This window comes from Ovis canadensis, chromosome 9 (genome assembly GCF_042477335.2).
Source record: "Ovis canadensis isolate MfBH-ARS-UI-01 breed Bighorn chromosome 9, ARS-UI_OviCan_v2, whole genome shotgun sequence".
Taxonomy (NCBI): domain Eukaryota; kingdom Metazoa; phylum Chordata; class Mammalia; order Artiodactyla; family Bovidae; genus Ovis; species Ovis canadensis.
Window position 1 is genome coordinate 31,943,335 of NC_091253.1, and position 12,662 is coordinate 31,955,996.

The 12,662-nt window shown below is 44.8% G+C and overlaps 1 long non-coding RNA gene across 1 annotated transcript; it reads right to left on the reverse strand.

The window, feature by feature from the left end:
* Positions 1–2,415: 2,415 nt before the first annotated feature.
* On the reverse strand, positions 2,416–4,397 carry LOC138446060 (uncharacterized). Its single transcript, XR_011259120.1, has 3 exons — positions 4,282–4,397; positions 3,904–3,968; positions 2,416–3,834 (listed from the first exon to the last, which is right to left on the reverse strand). It is a non-coding gene; the product is annotated as an uncharacterized lncRNA (long non-coding RNA).
* Positions 4,398–12,662: the final 8,265 nt, after the last annotated feature.

Sequence of the window (12,662 nt, forward strand, 5' to 3'; positions counted from 1 at the left end):
AGCACTCAGCCTTCTTTATGGTGCAACTCTTATATCCATATGTGACTACTGAAAAAACCATAGCTTTGACTATATGGACCATTGTTGGCAAAGTGATAGCTCTGCTTTTTAAAACACTGTCTAGGTTTGTCATAGCTTTTCTTCCAAGGAGCAAGTGTCATTTAATTTCATGGCTGCAGTCACCATCTGCAGTGATTCTGGAGGCCAAGATTATTAGAGTAAAAGAGACCTCAGGGAATTCCCCTGCCCCTTCTTCTATGTGAAGATACAGCCAGGAGATGGCCGTCTATGAACCAGGGAGACAGCTCCCACCACACATCGAATCTGCTGGTGCCTTGTCTTGAATTCCCCAGTCGCCAAAACTGTTAGAAATATATGTCTGCTGTTTATAAGTCACCCAGTCTATGGTATGCTTTTACAGCAGCCCCAGTGAACCAAGTGAAAGAGAAAGTCGCTCAGTCATGTCTGACGCTGCGACCCCATGGACTATGCAAGTCCATGGAATTCTCCAGGCCAGAATACTGGAGTGGGTAGCCTTTCCCTTCTCCAGGGGAACTTTCCAACCCAAAGGTCCCCAAATACATGGGTTTGAGCAAGCCACAGTTAATTTATCTTCCTCATGTAAGTGTAGAGTCATTTCAGGGAGAGTGTGAGGGCCCGATGGTGAAGGGAGATGAGCCTGCCTCTAACTCGTTCCGCTATCCTCAACGGGTAGCTTCTATCTCAAGATCCAAAATCGATGATCCAGCAGCCACTGTCATGTCTACACTCAAACCAGCGAGAAAAGGGGAGAGAAATGGGAGGGCCCCTCTTCCCTTAGAGATCACGAGGCCAAAGGTGAATGCATTGCTTACATTCACATCCCGTAGCTGGAACTTGTTCCCATGACCACATAACTGCAAGGGAGGCCGACAAATGTACTCTTGAGTTGGGTGTCCATGTACAGAGATACAAAACCTACCAGCATGGAAGAAGGGGAAGCTGGCAAACAGATACAGTCTCTACTACTCTCCTACATCCTAAACGCAGGGAACTTAGAAGGGGCTTAATCCATTGGTATTGTAAGTTCATGAAAAGATTCTGGGAATATCGAGATGAAATAATACACTTTCTGTTTTGAAGGAGCTCTTAGTCTATAGAGGGGGCCAGACAAGTAAAGAAATAAAAGACACTGAATGGTTGTATTGAGGGAGATTGCCACCTACATGGGGCCTGGTTTAAAGAGTCACAAAGGAGAAAGACATATTCCTCTGGGACAAGAGAGGTCAGCAGAGACTCTGCAGAGAAGGTGATGCTCAGCTGAGTCTGGAAAGATGAGTCGATGTTTGTCTGGGGAGCCAGGTGAGGAGAACTGTTCAAGGACACAAAAGTAGAACCTCAGCAAAGACAAAAGGATTTAGAAACATCCTGGTGTGTTCAGAGATAGCAAGAAGGATGCAAGGGAAATGGCAAGAGAAGAGGCTGGAGGAGGCAGGTAGAGGCCAGCCCTGGGAAACCTAGTCTTTATTCCATAGGGAAAAGTGACCTGTTGGAGTTTTATGCACAGATGTTTAAGGTATCAAGGTTGTGTATGTTTGTGTGTGTGTGTGTGCACAATTATATTTACATTTTTGGGAAATTGCTTTGGGTACACTTTGTGGGGGACAGACAAACAGTGAGGGCAAGACTGGTAGAAGGGAGGAAAATTGTTGCAGAAGCTTTGTTTTTCTTGCTAAGCCTTAAAGCCTGATGCAAATCCAACTTAGTCTAATATACCTCATAATACTTCGTAAATAAAGCTAGAAATAAATTCTTTGAAATCAATTAAGGTTGCAATTGACTATTTTAAGACCAAGTCTAATTGATATATATTTTTTTTTCTGTCATCAGTTTTATTTCCAGGGCTCAAATTTTCACTTCTTTTGTTTGTTTCTACACCTCCTTGCTGAAGATTGTAAAGATGATGAAGATATTTAGAGAGGGGTTGTATACCCTTGGGGAGGTCTCCTGCCTTCCACACATTAGCTGAACTAGGAGTGGGCTGGAAGGGATGAACCCCAAGGCTCCTTCTATGCTCTAGGAAGAGTCTGTAGCATTCCAATCATGGAAACCCTGAGAAGTAAGGAATCTAAGGGATTATCCGCATCTCATTTAACTGTGAAGAAACCCCACTCAGAGAGGTTCGGTGATGTGTCCAAGGTCATTCAGTTAATTGGCAGCAACAGAACCAGGGGCCAGGGTGTGGGCCCTTCTCAATTCTTTGCCCGTGAATAAGGATCAAAATGCACAGCCTAGACAAGGGCCTCCCTGGCAGCAGCTGAAATAACACCACCACCACCTGCAAGGCTTCTTCCCCTCCTAAATTTCCGTGATTTATGGAGTTTACCATAAGAGCATTTTGTGGATATTCTACTAGTGCTTATCACACCATGCAGTAAATGCTCACCCAGTTATTCATGTGTTTATTTAATGAGAATTTTCTGGTCTCATTATAATTTTCACAAGGAGCACTTTCAAGGATAACACTAGACACTCTGGTGTGCTCCAGTTTTGACTTACAAATAACGCAGTGAAAAACTTCACTGAATCTAGGTAGGCATCACTGGTCATTTCCTTAGAAGAAATTCTAGATGGAAATTCTCCACCTGGATGTCTGATGTATGTTTCACAATTAACAAGGTCAAGCTGTAATCTTGACTTACTGCCCTTGCTCTGATGCCACATACACACACACACTCCTGCTTCTTCCATAATCTTACTCATCAGTAAATGACACCACATTGCACCCAATTACTTAAACCAAATACCAACTAGTTATCTTCAGTATCTTTCCTCCATTTAGCCTCTTATTCAGCCCATCACCACATCTTATCAGTTCTACCTGCCATCTACATCCTAAGTCTATCTCACATCATCCCCCCTGTCTCCACCTTGGTCCAAGACCCCAGCATCACTCATGACATCTGACATGGCCCTGCAACAGGATCATATGGAAAGACTGTCTGAGGTCTACTTTGGGCTACTTACTGCATCTAATGCTTCTATCAGCCTGATGAGTTAGGTCCTGGTAGCCTCACTGTACAAAGGAAGAAACTAAGAGCAGAAAGATTTTAAATAACATGACCACACTGGCCCAGCTAGTCTTTCCTTCTGTGTATCTCCCTGGCGCTCTGTAGCTCCCATCACGGCACTTGGTCAAATGGTCAAATGGTCTTATGGTCCCTTGATCAAACGGTCCTAACGATGGCTCGTTTAGTCACCTGACTTTCCTGCAAGGCTGTGAGCCCTCAGAGGGGAAAGCAGAATCTTTCTCATTTAGCCCAGAGCTGGAAGCACCTAGCACAGTAGCTCACACCCCTCAGAATCCAATAACACGTGCTAAATGAATGCACACATGCCTGACCCCAAGTTCAGAGCCTGCTGTGATTGGCCCTAAGTCTGAAGTCCTGCACCATAAATTATAGTTTTGGCCCCATCAGAGTGCGTTGATTTGAAAAACAGTCACAAATTCTTTGACGCTCTTTCCTTTGAGTTATTGTCCAAATCTGAGGGGCTTTTAACTCCTCCAGCCAATGGAGTGTGTGGTGACGCTGTCTGACCCTGAAGCTGGGTCACAAAAGGTTCATAAAACTTCCACCGCACTCTGGAACACTTCCTGCTTGTTGTCCCAAGGGGGTCACGTGAAGGCACTCTGGCCAACAGTCCTACCAGGGTCCCCAGTGAAGAGGCTGTCTTGGAGGTGGATCCTCTCACCCCAGATGACTCAAACCCATTCATCAAGTCTTCCCAGCTGAGGCTCAAACATGGCGCAGTAATAGGCCTGCCATGACGTGTTGGTTCCATAGTCAGAGACACCTGGAACATGAAGGAAAATCTTATGCTCATGTTGACTTAAGTGCTGTGTTGACAGTTTATCTGCCTTACCTGAATGTAAGCTTTCTGAGTGCAGGAAGTTTTGCTTCCTTCATTCAAAGCTGTATTTTTGGCACCTAGGAGAGGACACAGCATATAGTAGCTGCTCAATGACTGTTTATGAAATGAATGAAGTTTTAAACATAGAAATAGAGGAGCAGGGGAAAAAAAAAAAAAAGAACACAGCTCTTAGCTTCTGGCCAAAGCTAGGAGAGAAGCATGAAGCTTGTAAGATCCCCAATGATGGCATCATAAAACCATACGGATGCTTCGGGAAAGCCTGGATCTTTCTGAAACAATCGACTGCAATCATTTTTACTCTTGTCTTGCCCTTCTCCGTCATCTTCCTAGAGAGTGAGAGATTTTTCCATGATTTAGTTTATGCCTTACCTCATTCCTTGCCAAGCCTGGAAGATCCTAGAAACTCTTTGTTGCTCCAGAAATATTTAGTGAATGAGATCTCATGCATCCCAAACCACAGAGCCAAGTTTTATATCCGTGAGTGTAATACAAAACTGAGCTCTTAATTTGGAAAGGAAAGAATCAGCTACTTAATATGCAACGTCAGCAGCCTTGTAGATTTTATGGTTCCAAACAGAACTGCGTGTCCCCAAGCCCAGTCGATTTCCTGTTTGTTATCACATTAGACCTATTTCAAGGCAGATGGAAAATTTGAAGGACATCTCCAGCTATTAAGACTGGCATAAATCTTTCAGAACTGCATATAAATACATAATATTTCCCATTAGCATTTTTTTGAAATTAGGGTCCCCGTAATTTCTTGATTAAGCAGGAGCTCTTTTCTCATGTAATTCTGCTCCTTTCAGTTGATAATTGGGCTCCCCAAATCTATAGGGCTTGGTAGGAACCCCTGTTGATGTCAATCCTGCTTTTAAGACAGGCTTTGTTTAAAATTCCATACAAAGATCTTTGTTGGTCCCCTCTGTGACCTTCACTCTGCCTGCATGCTTTTTTAAAAAAAAACAACAGTCTTCTTCTATTTTTTATGTTTATTTTTTCTTCTGGCTGAGCTTGCAGCATGCAAGATCTTAGTTCCTTGACTTAGTTCCTTAGTTCCTCGATGCCTCCTGTATCGAAAATGGGGAGTCATCACCCCTGGATTCCCAGGGAGGTCCCTGCCTGAATTTTTTGTAACGTTTTATTTTGTATTAGGGTATAGCTGATTAACAATGTTGTCATACTTTCAGGTGAACAGCGAAGAGACTCAGTCCTACCTATACATGTATCCATTCTCCCCGAAACTCTCCTCCCATCCTGGCTGCCACATAACAGTGAGCAGAGTTCCCTGTGCTCTACGGTAGGTTGGTTATCCATTTTAAATTTAGCAACGGGCACCTGTCCATCCCAAACTCCCTGCCCGTCCCTTTCTCTTACTTCCCACCCCCCTACTCACAACCATAAGTTTGGAGAACTATTTTGAATTAAAAGAAGATAACAGCTATCACGTAAGTATACAACATGCCAACAACGAAAGGTATATGACATTTAATGGATTGTTTCCATGTATTTTTTAAGAAGGAGAGTTTCCAGTCTGACAACCACTCCAGGTGACACTCACAGAGAAAGCTTGAGACCAGGGAGGGAAGTACAGACCCGGAGAACAGAGATCCTCCCACTAGAGTAGGGCTGTGTCCAAGTGTGGCCTGTATGAGGTCTAGCAGATGGGAAACAGGCTGGGGCACACTGATCCCCCAGAAGTGGGAGCCCGAGAGTCTCTGCCCCATTCTCTTAGTGCTTTTTGTCCTTTCTCTCCTTTTATCCATCACCATTATCACAACCCGACTTGCTGCTACCATTATGAACTGCGCCCTCTTGTGATAGGTGCCATGCACTACACTTCGCATAAGCTCCACAGCTTTCTGTGACCCGCCTGGTCCCCCACACAGGGGATTTTTGCAAACCCGGCCAGGACTTCCACTGACAAAGCCTGTTTGGTGCGGTCTCAGAAATTGTACAAATTAGCACCCATTTAAAAGGGAGTCTGAAGTCAAGATTTTTTTTAAACAGTGGCTGTTCTTCCGTTGAGGAACAAAGATAAAGTATTGTTTTCATATTTTTTCCCAAAATGACTTCTCAAAAGAAAAATCAAGACATCACTGAGTTCTCTTAATAAATAATGCAATGTCTTACTTGTGTTAAATTATCTAGTCTTTCAGTAGTCTTTTTAGGGACCTTTTAGTACAGATATAATATTTCATATAAAATATGGGAATGATAATAATAATAAAATTAGGCTCAAAGAAATTAATAATGAGTCAAATAGCAATAAGAATGTGGCCCAAAAATCACCTTCAAGGGAACAAGAATTTCTTTGGGTCCCTGTAGTTAACCTTGGACTTCATTACAACCATTCGAGATAGACGTTATTAACAACTCCACTCTCCTGAAGAGGAAAGTGAACATGAGGGAGTGTTCATAGCCTCCCCAAGTCCACTTAGCCAGAAAGTGCCAAGGCTGGGATTGAAGCCTACGTCTTCAAGCACTGAAACTGGTGCTATCACTGTCCTCCCAGGAAACACCTGAATTTTAGCACCCGTGTTATAGTCACATCACCCGGGGAATACCTTCTCTCATCATGAAGAAGACATTTCTGGTTACGGAAACTCCATCTTCTGAGATTTGGAGAAAAATCTGAATCTTGGCTCAGCCATTGTTCTCTGCCTTTGGGCAACCCATATATATCTGTGTAGAACTGACCTCAGTGGGCAGTGGTGACAATTAAATGACGTAAAGCAGAAAAGGTGCCTAATAGCAGAGGGCTTCCCGAAGAACATGCACTGAGTGATTATCCAGCATTGAGATTCCTTAGGAAGCTGCGTGCTGGAGATATTCAGGTAGAGACCAAAGGACTTGGCTATAGATTGAACTGGACTCACAATTTATTAGCTAGCTTCATGACCTTTCAGCAGAAGGCAGAATATCTGTAGAGGGGCTCATTTATGAGCTGGGTTGTATGCCCTCCACAAGAGTTCGAATGTTGGCACCCTAACCTGCAGGACCTCGGATGTAACTGTATCAGGAGATGGGGCCTTTAAAGAGGTGATTAAGTTAAATGAAGCTCTTAGGATGGGCACTAATCTGATATGACCAGTGTCCTCATAAAAAGAGGAAATTTGGACACATAAAGAGACACCAGGAGTCGGCACACACAGGCAAGAGGCCATGTGAAGCCACAGAGAGTGGCATCAGAAAAGAGCAACCCGGCCAACAAGTTGGTCTTGGACTTCCGCTCCAGGACTATGAAAAAACAAATTTCTGTCCTGTAAGCCAGCCAAGCTGTGGCATTTTGTTTTGGCACTGCTGGCAGACAAGCATAGCTTGCAATCAGCATTTTTATAAGCTATAGAATAGCGGATATCATAAGGTATATTCAGTCAGACTAGCACTGTTTGAAGAACTGTTCATTTCAGTGGATTACTTGTATATTATATTACCTAGGTGTAATGTAATGTTAGCCACTAGGTCGCGTTCAACTCTTTGTAACCCTATAGACTGTAGCCTGCCAGGCTCTCCTCTGACCATGGGATTCTCCAGGCAAGAATGCTGGTGTGGGTTGCCATTTCCTTTCTCCAGGGGATCTTCCTGAGCCAGGGATCAAACTTGGATCTCCGGCATTGCAGGCAGATTCTTTACTGTCTGAGCCAGCAGGGAAGTAGTGTATTACATGGACTGGGTTGTAATATAAATGTGGGTCACTATCACCAAAGATTGAGTAACACTGAACTTAACACTCAGAAGTTCTCTTCTAATTCAGATATCATAATAATTGCTATTATCATAATTAATATGTTAATATTCATAGTTGATCAGTTAATATGGATTAATTGCCTCTGAGTACCAAAGGTTTGCAAATGTTAACTCCCTTACTCCTGAAACATCCCTTTAAGGTAATCATTATTCCTATTTTACAGATGAAGTTGAGACATTGATTATTTAACCAGTCCAGGGTCAAACACTTAGCATTTTTCAAAGAAAGGATTCCTGCCCAGAGAAGCCTGTTTCAAAAGCCTGCATTCACCGTAGGCAGCATCACTGGGCAGCTACCCATAATCCTCTGTCCAGTTACTTAGCACCCGAGCATCAGCTTCCCCTCTGCAAAGCGTTCAGGGATGGAAATTCAGAAGACCTTGGACTTAATAGGCTCCGCGCATGTGACTGACTGAGGGTACAATGGACCTTTTATGATGGCAGTAAGGACCGGGAGCGCTCCTCCAGTTGGCATGGAGCTTTTCTCACTGTCAGCTAGGTAAACGGAGTATCATGATGTCTGTGGGGGCGGATAATGAAGCACAACGGTCTACTCCATCAGGAGTGGGAGGAGGTGAGAAAATGGCCCCAGAACTCCTTGTCTGAAGACCCTGTGAATAGCGCTCTGCCCTCCTGCGCAACAGGCTCCAGGCCAGACACTCTTGAACGTAGGTACATGGGCTCATTAGCAGGGAAATGGCAGCGGGTAATTGGAATATGTAAATGGCATGGGCAAACAGGGTGCTTTAACAATCAAGACCCGAAGAGAAAGAGCTTAATTTGATGGAGAGGAAGGAACAGACTGCCCAGGGAGCCAATTACTGGAGCCAGAGGATGGATGCTCTGTTAGCAGGGGACCCACAGTCAGGAGGGAGGGCGGCTGGGACATTGGGTGGACGTGTTTTGCCTCTAAACTGCCAAGTGACCTGGTGACGCAGCCCTGCCTTCTTCCAGACGCCAGTTCTTGAGAACTCTTTTTGTTAAATACTTCGTGCCGCCACCCTCCTCCTCTCCAGAGCCTGCCACCTCTTTTCTCCTGGACCTCAGCATCTATCAAATGGGCTCCACCCACAGTCTTCTTACTGCCCCTGGAGAGTTAAGTCCCCCCACTCCCAACCTTTCTTCCACAGAGTCATCACAAAGCCGTTTGTGCAATCACCTGGGATCACATGAGCCTATGCTTAAAGCATCTCTTGGTCCGCAGGTTTATAAGCCTGGTGCACAGGCCAGCCTGCCCTGCAGAGAGCCTGCTCCATTTATGCTCACTTCCAGCCATCTGAACCTCTTGCCCTAGAAACTCCACACCATGTCTTGACGGAGCCTTTGCATATGCTGGGCCTTTAACTTGGCGCAGAATTCTCAGCAAGAAATACAACGTAGGGGTTGAAAGTATAAACTCTAGATAACCTGAACTTGGATTTTGGGACTGATACTTTTTGCTGTGTAACTTTGAACAGAGTACTTAACTTCTCTATCATTCCATCGTGGTTAATAGAGAGCAATAACCATTAAGCCTCTCTCATAACTTTGTTGCTGGGATTAAATAAGATAAACCCAAGGCCAGGCATACAGCAAGCAGTCAATAAATGTAAATAATGATGATGATAGCAATGATTGTCTATCATGAACCAGGTTATTGAAATGCCATCATGATACAGAGATGAGTGAATTGTTTTGCATAGCTTGTCTCATCTTTTCATCTAAACATGGAATTCATTACTCAACTTTCTTTTCTTTTTTCCTCCTGTTTCCCACAGGTAGAGAGCAATACATGAAACAGGCAGTCAATAAATGCTCACTGGAAAGATGAATGAATGAATTCATTAGATGGATGAATTGACTATTTTACCCAATATAATTCAGTTCAGTTCAGTCGTGTTCAACTCTTTGCGACCCCATGGACGGCAGCACGCCAGGCTTCCCTGTCCATCACCAACTCCCGGAGCTTACTCAAACTCATGTCCATCGAGTCGGTGATGCCATCCAACCATCTCATCCTTTGTCATCCCCTTCTCCTTCTGCCTTCAATCTTTCCCAGCATCAGGATCTTTTCCAGTGAGTCAGTTCTTCACATCAGGTGGCCAAAGTATGGGAGTTTCAGCTTCAGCATCAGTCCTTCCAATGAATATTCAGGACTGATCTCCTTTAGGATGGACTGGTTGGATTTCCTTGCAGTCCAAGGGCTCTCAAGAGTCTTCTCCAACACCACAGTTCAAAAGCATCAATTCTTTGGCACTCAGCTTTCTTTATAGTCCAACTGTCACATCCATACATGACTAAAGGAAGATTATATACAATTATTTAAGAGAAAAAGTCAAAATGACATGAAGAAACATGCAAAGTAAGTTTAAAGGTTAATGTAAGAATGGCAAAGGCCAGGCAGGAAAAAGAAATATGCTTTCTCCCTGAGAACAACCAAAACTAAACCCTTTGGTTCTTGCTATCTGGGTTGAAGCTGAGTACCTTTTGGCTCAAAGCTCATTCACTCCTCACCCCTCCTGATTTGAGTTACCTTCTACAGACATGTGTCCAAATACCTTTGAGTAATGTGAACAGTTACTCAAATTGGCTTCCCTGATAGCTCAGTTTGTAAAGAATCCACATGAAATTCAGGAGACCCTGGTTTGATTCCTGACTCAGGAAGATCCACTGGAGAAGAGATAGACTACTACTACTACTACTAAGTCGCTTCAGTCGTGTCCAACTCTGTGCGACCCCATAGACGGCAGCCCACCAGGCTCCCCCGTCCCTGGGATTCTCCAGGCAAGAATACTGGAGTGGGTTGCCATTTCCTTCTCCACTGCATGAAAGTGAAAAGTGAAAGTGAAGTCGCTCAGTCGTGTTCGACTCTTAGCGATTCCATGGACTGCAGCCTACCAGGCTCCTCCACCCGTGGGATTTTCCAGGCAAGAGTACTGGAGTGGGGTGCCATTGCCTTCTCCGAGAGATAGACTACCCCACTCCATATTCTTGGGCTTTCCTTGTTGCTCAGCTGGTAAAGAATCCACCTGCAATGCGGAAGACCTGGGTTCAATCCCTGGGATAGGAAGATCCCCTGGAGAAGGGAAAGGCTACCTATTCCAGTATTCTGGCCTGGAGAATCCCACGGACTAGAGTCCATGGGATAGCAAAGAGTCGGCCATGACTGAGCGACTTACACTTTCAACGTGAGCAGTACATCACAGGCTACAAAGTTCTGCCTTATCATGGGTTCCTGAATGGTGTTCAGACCAATTTGCAGATGAGGAAACTGAGACCTGATGAGTTCAGCAACCAGCCCAAGGTCACTAAGCTCAGAGTCAGAGTCGGGAGTGGAATTTGAGTCCAGGTCTAAGATAGGTACTTTAAGCTGCCCTTGGCCTCTGGGTGAAGGTGCAATGGTGTCCTTTTGCCACTCTCATCTGATTCATTCCCAGGAAGTCTTCTCACTTGCAAGGAAGCCCTCATGTAGAGCGGTCTGAAGTTTAGGAGAAAGAAAACAAACGTATGGAAGAAGGGAAGAGGGCAGCACATTTGAGGATTTGCTGTAGCTGGGTTTTCAAGAACAAAAATACATATAGGGAAGGCGTGGGATCCTTTCTTTTCAAACACATTTTCTCTTGGCCTGAGGTTGTTACAAGACCTAAAATTGGAGCTTGTCCTGTCTCTTCCAAAAAAAGCAGTGTCTCCTTAGCTGCAAAGACCTGTCTCACTGGTTCCTCCCAGAGGTAGAGTTGTAACAAGCAAGGGGGCAGGGGGTGGGGCATGCAGGATCTGATCAGAAGCAGGTTTATGAGGGATTCTGGGAGAGTGAATAATGCGTGCTTGGTCCATGGAAGGTGATGTCGACAGAAACATAATGGGCATGGGAGGCAATTCCGTATCCAGGAGATGTGTCTGTTCCAGTGAGGTTACATCATCCCACCCACAATTAGAAGGTCCAGTGCAATCGACCTGCCATCAGGTGGCTGGATGGGGGAGGGGGGAAAGGGGAGGAGGGAAAGAGGAGAGGGGAATGGGGAGGGGGAAGGTGCCCTATTGGGGGCTGTTGGGGGCTGAGCATTGGTCTTCGCTGCAGTAGTGCTAGTCCCCGCCAGAATATTAACAAAGGGTACTTCCGGGTACAAGACAACAAATCATTACATTGCCTTTTTGTGATCTATATTTAATAATTTATCTACAACTATATGTACTTCTTGTGCAATAAAGAAAAGTAATAATATAAATAAAAATATAAATAAAAGTAATAAAAAATAAAGTAAATTTTAACATGGTCTAAAACAAGGTGCTTTGGGAGCTGCCTGAGAAAGGAGGCAGAGGCTCCCATTTGCCTGCTCCTGTGAACCTGAGATCCTGCCCTGCTCACTGGATCACAGTCAGGGGCTTCCCTGGTGGCTCAGTTGGTGAAAAGACCTGCCTGCAACCCAGAAGACTGCCTATAATGCAGGAGATCAGGGTTCGATCCCTGATCAGCAAGATTCCCTGGAGAAGGAACTGGAAACCCACCCCAGTCCCCTTGCCTGGGAAATCCCATGTACAGAGTGGCCCAGCAGGTTACAGTCCATGCAGTTGCAAGAGTTAGACACAAATAGCGATGAACCACCGCCACCATGATGGCAACCATCACTGGAGGTGCTGTCATCTCCTGCAAGCACGTGTCTGTTCATTTTGTTACCGCATGCTTAACCCTAGGAAGCAGGGTTTACAGAGGCAGAAACTGAGGCTCAGGGAAGGTCTCTTAATCTCTCTCCCTCTTTCTCCTTATTTATTCTCAACAAGGCTGCCTGTCAGCAAAGGGGAGAGAGTTCACTGGCCGTACATAACAGTGACATGAAGACCAGGAGAGGTGAAAAGAATAGCAAAGGAATGGAGTGGGGATACCGAGAGGAAAACATAAGAACTAGGAAGTGACTGGGTTTTCAAGGTGACAAATCACACAAAACCAGGAGGGGGCGCCCTGTTGTCTGCCAGCTCTTGAGGCTCGTTCCAACTCTTGAGGACACTCTATCACTGAACTACCAGCA